The sequence below is a fragment of the Coturnix japonica genome, unplaced genomic scaffold (assembly GCF_001577835.2).
Source record: "Coturnix japonica isolate 7356 unplaced genomic scaffold, Coturnix japonica 2.1 chrUnrandom628, whole genome shotgun sequence".
NCBI classification, from domain to species: Eukaryota; Metazoa; Chordata; class Aves; order Galliformes; family Phasianidae; genus Coturnix; species Coturnix japonica.
Window position 1 is genome coordinate 34,963 of NW_015440001.1, and position 6,756 is coordinate 41,718.

Sequence of the window (6,756 nt, forward strand, 5' to 3'; positions counted from 1 at the left end):
TCAGGACCTTCCCAACCCCCTTAACCCCTTCCAGGACCCCCCCAGTTCCCTCTTTCCCCTCCCATCCCCCTCCCAACCCCCCTTACCCCTCTCTTTCCCCTTCCAGGACCTTCCCAACCCCCTTAACCCCTTCCAGGACCCTCCCAACCCCCTCCTTACCCTCCGTCTCCCACTATTTTCTCACCTCATTTTCCCTTCCAGGACCCTTCCCAATCCCGCATATTAATATACCCCTGCTCTTAATCCCTTTCACTTCAACTTCCCATACCCCTAACTCCTTCCAGGACCTACCCAACCCCCTCCTTATCCCCCTCTTATTTCTTCCCCTATTCTCACCTCTTTTTTTTATTTTCCCTCCAGCTTACCCTCCCAACGGCTCTTAACCCACTTCCAGGACATCCCTCCCAACCCCCTCTTTCCCCTCCCTACCCCCTTCTCCAATCCCTCCCTTTTACACCCTCTCTTTCCCCTTTCATCTTGACCTCCAACCCCCCTTAACCTTTCTTCTCCCCTTTCTAGTTGACCTTCCCAACCCCTGAACCTTCTTCCTATCCCTTCCTCAGGACCTTCCACCCCCTCTTTCCCTTCCAGGACCCTCTCCTAACCCCCGCCTTACCCTCCCACTTCCCCATCTTCTCCCTTTCCCTTACAGGATCCCCCCCAGTTCCCCTCTTTCCCTCCCTATCCCCCTCCAATTCCCCCTTTACCCCTTCTTCTTTCCCCCTTTCCTCAGGACTCTTCCCATACTCCCTTTAATCCTTCCAGGACCTCCCAACCCCTCCTTTACCTCCTTAGTCCCTTTATTCTCCCTCTTTTCCCCTTCCATAGGACCCTCCCACCTCTCTTAACCCCCTCTTGCCCTTCCAGACCTTTCCCATACCCCCTAACCCCTTCCACGGACCCCCCGCAGTTCCCTCTTTTCCTCCTTCCCATCCCTCCAATCCCATATACCCCTCTTTCTTATACCCCTTTCAGTGACCTTACCCAACCTTCTCTATTCTCCTTCCAGGACCCATCCACAGCCATCTCCTCCTATTCTCTTCCCTTCAGGAACCATTCCCCACCCTCTTACAAGCCCCGTCCTATGCCCTCCAGGACCTTCCAACCTCCCTTTCCCTATTCCAGACCCCCAACCCTCTTTCCCTTCCCACCCTCCCCCCCCCCTTCAATAAGCCCACCCCCATTGGCCGCCATTGACCCCCATTGGCTGTCATTGACCACCATTGGCTGTCATTGACCACCATTGACTCCCATTGACCCCCACTGGCCCCCATTGGCCGCCATTGACCACCCTTGGCTCCCACTGGCCGCCATTGACCACCCTTGGCTCCCATTGGCCGCCATTGACCACCCTTGGCCCCCATTGGCTGCCATTGACCCCCATTGACCACCACTGGCTGCCATTGACCCCCATTGGCTCCCATTGGCCGCCATTGACCACCATTGGCCCCCATTGACCACCATTGACCACCCTTGGCCCCCATTGGCTGCCATTGACCACCCTTGGCTACCACTGGCCGCCATTGACCACCCTTGGCTCCCATTGGCTGCCATTGACCCCCATTGGCCGCCATTGACCACCCTTGGCCCCCATTGGCTGCCATTGACCCCCATTGGCCGCCATTGACCACCCTTGGCTCCCATTGGCTGCCATTGACCCCCATTGGCCGCCATTGATCACCCTTGGCCCCCATTGGCTGTCATTGACCACCCTTGGCTCCCATTGGCCGCCATTGATCACCCTTGTCCCCCATTGGCCGCCATTGACCACCCTTGTCTCCCATTGGCCGCCATTGCCCACCGTAGTCCCCCATTGGCCGCCGCGGACTCACGGTCTGTGCGCAGACGTCCACCACGAAGGAGCTGACGTCGTGCTGGGTGCGGGGCAGCTCATTGAGGAAGGCCACGACGTTGAGCCGCGTGTGCTTCAGCAGCTTGAACCGCATGGCTGGGAATATATGGGGAGGGGGGTCACCATTGGCTGCCATTGGCCAGCGTTGGCCCCCATTGGTTACTATTGGCCCGCCATTGGCTGCCATTGGTCACCATTGGCCAACATTGGTCACCATTGGCCGCCATTGGCCATCGTTGGCCCCCATTGGTTACTATTGGCCCACCATTGGCTCCCATTGGCCGCCATTGGGCACCATTGGCTGCCATTGGCTATCGTTGGCCGCCATTGGTTACTATTGGCCCACCATTGGCCAACACTGGCCACCATTGGCCGCCATTGGCCATCGTTGGTCCCCATTGGTTACTATTGGCCCACCATTGACCGCCATTGGCCACCATTGGTTACCATTGGCCACCATTGTCCACCATTGGTTACTATTGGCTGCCATTGGCCAGCGTTGGCCCCCATTGGTTACTATTGGCCCACCATTGTCCACCATTGGTCACCATTGGCCATCGTTGGTCACCATTGGCCACCATTGGGCACCATTGGTTGCCATTGGCCATCGTTTCTCCCCATTGGTTACTATGGGCCCACCATTGGCTGCCATTGGTCACCATTGGCTCCCATTGGCCGCCATTGGTCACCATTGGTCACCATTGGTCACCATTGGTCACCATTGGTCACCATTGGCCGCCATTGGTCACCATTGGTCACCATTGGCCTCCATTGGCCATCGTTGGACACCATTGGTTACTATTGGCCCACCATTGGCTGCCATTGGTCACCATTGGCCACCATTGGTCACCATTGGTCACCATTGGCTCCCATTGGTCATCGTTGGCCCCCATTGGTTACTATTGGCCCACCATTGGCCGCCATTGGTCACCATTGGTCGCCATTGGCCACCACTGGCCGCCATTGGTCACCATTGGCCGCCATTGGCCATCGTTGGCTGCCATTGGTCACCATCTTGCAACATTGGTCCACATTGGTCCCATGGCTCCCATTGCGTTCATCGTGGCCGCCAATTGGTTACTCATTGGGCCACATGGAGCACCATTGGTACCATTGGCCTCCCATTGGTCCTGCCTATTGGGTTCAACCGATGTTGGCTGCCATTGGCTTTCACCATTGGCCAACATTGGGCAACATTGTCCCATCTGTTACTGAATTGGCCCACCATTGGCTGACCATTGGTACCATTAGGTCGCCATTGGGCCACGCACTGGTCCGCCATTGGTCACGGCATTTGGCGATGCCTAAGTTGGCCCATCGTTGGGCTTGCCAGGGTTTGGTCGACCATTGGTCAACATTGCTGCGCATGTGGTCGCCAATTCGGGCGCGACCATGTAAGCACCATTGGTCACCTATTGGTCTTCCGCAATTTGGTCATCGTTGGCTCCATTGGGTTACTATTGGCCCACCATTGGCCTGCTTTGTCACATTGGCCAACATTGGGCAACATTGGTCCCAATTGGCCCACCATGTGGCTGCCAATTGGCCAACACCTGTCAACAATTGGTCCACCATTGGCCACCATGGTCCACCATTGACCACCACTTGGCCGCCATTGCCATGTTGTTGCCCATGTGTTCTAGTCGGCCAACCCATTGTCACTGGTCTACCATTGGCCTGCATTGGTCATTCATTGGTCACCATTGGGCCACCATTATTCCCTATTTGACCCCAATAGCCCCCATTGAACCATAAACCCCAATACGCCCCCATAGCCCCATTGACCATAGCCGACCAGTTGACCCTATACATCCCAATAGCCCCCCATTTGCCACTGACCCCATCGACCCCAATAGCCCCATAGCCCTCAATTTCACCCAGATAGCCCCATTGACCCACATAGCCTATAACTCTAGCCCCATTGAATACTACCCCACAGACCCCTAGTCCCCTATAGACCCATTGACCCCTATACACCCATTGCCCCAATACCCCCATAGCCCATTGACCATAGCCCTATTAACTCCATTAGCCCCATTGACCCCATAACCCCATATCCCCAATAGCCCTATAGCCCCTGTGACCCCATACCCCCATAGACGCATAGCCCTATAGACCCCATTGACCCAAGGCCCTCATTGACCGCCATAAACCCCATATACACCAATACCCCATTAGCCCCATTGACCTATGACCATAAGCCCCCATAGCTATAGCCCCCATTGACCCCATAGCCCGCTACAGCCTCATAAGCCCAATAAGCCCATAGCCTATAGCACCCGTAATTGACCCCATAGCCCCTTGACCATAGCGCCTTGCCCCCCACGTCCCCATTGACGCCCATAGCCCCATAGCCTATGCCCCATTACCCCATGGACTGCACTGGGGTCTTTGAGCTTCTTGCCATTGGGCTGTCCTTGAAGTACTCCGTTCAATGTGTTTCTCTATGGGGGGGGTCAATAATTGAGGGGGGGCACACAATGGGGGGGGGGGGGGTTACCTAAGGGGGGGGTCCTATTTTAAAATATGGGGGACTGTAATATGGGGGGGGTCTTTACTGGGGTTTAATATCTTAAGTTGGGGGGGTGCCTATTTATAAGATATGGGGGGGGTCAATTTATACTATAATGGCGGGGGGTCTATTTTAACTATGGGGGGGTCTTTTACCTGGGGTTATATTTTAAGTGATAGGGGGGGGGGGGGTTCTTTACGCTTTGGGGGGGGGTCCCATTTTAAAATATGGGGGGGGTACCATTTTAAATATGGGGGGGGGTCTATTTTACATGGGGGGGGTCTTTGAAACCTGGGGGGGGTCCATTTTAATATGGGGGGGTCTTTACCTGGGGGGGTCCTATTCAATTATGGGGGGGGGTCCATTAATGTGGGGGGGTCCCATTTTAGATATGGGGGGGGTCCATTTTAATACTTGGGGGGGGTCTTTACCTGGGGTTTTATTTAATATTGGGGGGGGGTCTTTACCTGGGGGGTCCATTTTAATGTGGGTGGTCTCTTACCTGGGGCTATATTTTAATATGGGGGGGTCCATTTAATATGGGGTCATTTTTTTGGGGGGTCCTTTACCTGGGCGGGGTCCATTGTAATGTGGGGGGTCCATTTTAATGTGGTGGGGGTCCATTTTTCAATGTGGGGGGTCTGTACTGGGGGTTTATATTTTAATATGGGGGGGGGTGCATTTTAATCTGGGGGGGGTCATTTTAATATGGGGGGGTCCCATTTAATGGTGCAGGGGGTCTTTCCTGGGGGGGTCCTTTTAATATGGGGCGTCCATTAATATGGCGGGGGGGTGTACCTGGGTTGGTCCATTTTTAATATGGGGGGTCCATTTAATAGTGAGGGGGTCCATTTTAAATATGGGGGGGCTTCGATACTGGGGGGGTCCTTGTTGAAATACTGGGGGGTCCATTTCATCTGGCGGGGGGATCTTGTACCTGGGGGGTTCTGGCCGGCCGAAGGGGATGCCAATGAACAACAGCTCCCATCGTGGTACTGCGTCCAAGCAGACCCTTGAACCGGTCACTGGAGTTCGTAGTGGATGTAATACCTACAATGGGGGGGCATTTAAGTATGGGGGGGGCAATCATTGAGACACCCCCCCCCAAATTTAAAGCCCCCCCCAATAGAAACTAATGGAGGCTCATTTCCATATGGGGGGATCATAAATACACCCCCCCCCCCCCCCCCCAATTACGAAAAAATGGAGGTTTGGGGGGGTCAATTAAAGTCCAGCCCCCCCCCAATAGAACCAATGGGAAGGTCAAATATAAATCCAGCCCCCCCCCCCAACTATGAAAACAATGGAGGTTTGGGGTGGGTCTTAAAATCAGCCCCGCCCCCCCTTTTAAGCCCCCCCCATAAGAAACCAATGGAGGCTCAGGGGGGGTCATTAAACTCAACCCCCCCTCAAATAGCAAACCACTGAGGTTTGGGGGGGGGGTATTAATCCATACCTCTTTAAGCCCCCCCAATAGAAACAATCGCGGGGGGGGTCATTAACCCCAGACCGCCCTCAATCAGAAATCAAATGAGGGGGGGGGGTCATTAAAACCCAGCCTCTTTCCACTTAGCTCCCTCCAATTAGGAAAACGAATGGGGCTCACGTTCAATGGGGGGGGGGTCATTAAACTGAGGCCCAACCCCTCAATAGATCAATTGGAGGCTCAAGGGGGGGGACATTAAATCCAGCCCCCCCCCCAATAGAAACCAATGGGGGGGGGGTCATTAAACCCAGTCCCGGCCCCCTTTAAGCCCCCCCGCAATCGGAAACATGGGGGGGGGTCAATTAACCCAGCCCCCCCTCAATAGGAACCAAGTGGAGGTTTTAGGGGGGTCATTAAAATCAGCCCACCCCCCTCCCCCAATAAACCAAATTGAGGGGGGGGGGTCATTAAACCAGCCCCCCTTTAAGATCCCCCTCAATAGGAACCAAGTGGAGGTCAGGGGGTCAATTAATCCAGCCCCCCATAGAAAACAATTGGGGGGGGTATTAACCCAGCCCCCCCCCCAAGATAATATACTCACGTGCCTGTTTGGAAGCGCAGCCAAACCTTCAGGTCATACGAGACAAAGTAGCTGCCTATGGGGGGGGGGGCAATAAATGGGGGGGGGGGCAATAAATAGGGGGGGGGGCAATAAATGGGGGTGGGGGGGCAATAATAGAGTCATATAGGGGTTTGGGTTATTTATGGGGGGGGTCATAAATGACCCACTTTGCCCCCCCCCCAATAGAAATAAGCCCCCCCATAGAAAATGAACTGGCGCACCATATGCATTAATGACCCCGCATAGCTAATGCCCCCCCCATAGAAATTAATTGCCCCCCCATAGAATTAATGACCCCCATAGAATTAATGCCCCCCATATATTAATTACCCCATCGAATTAAT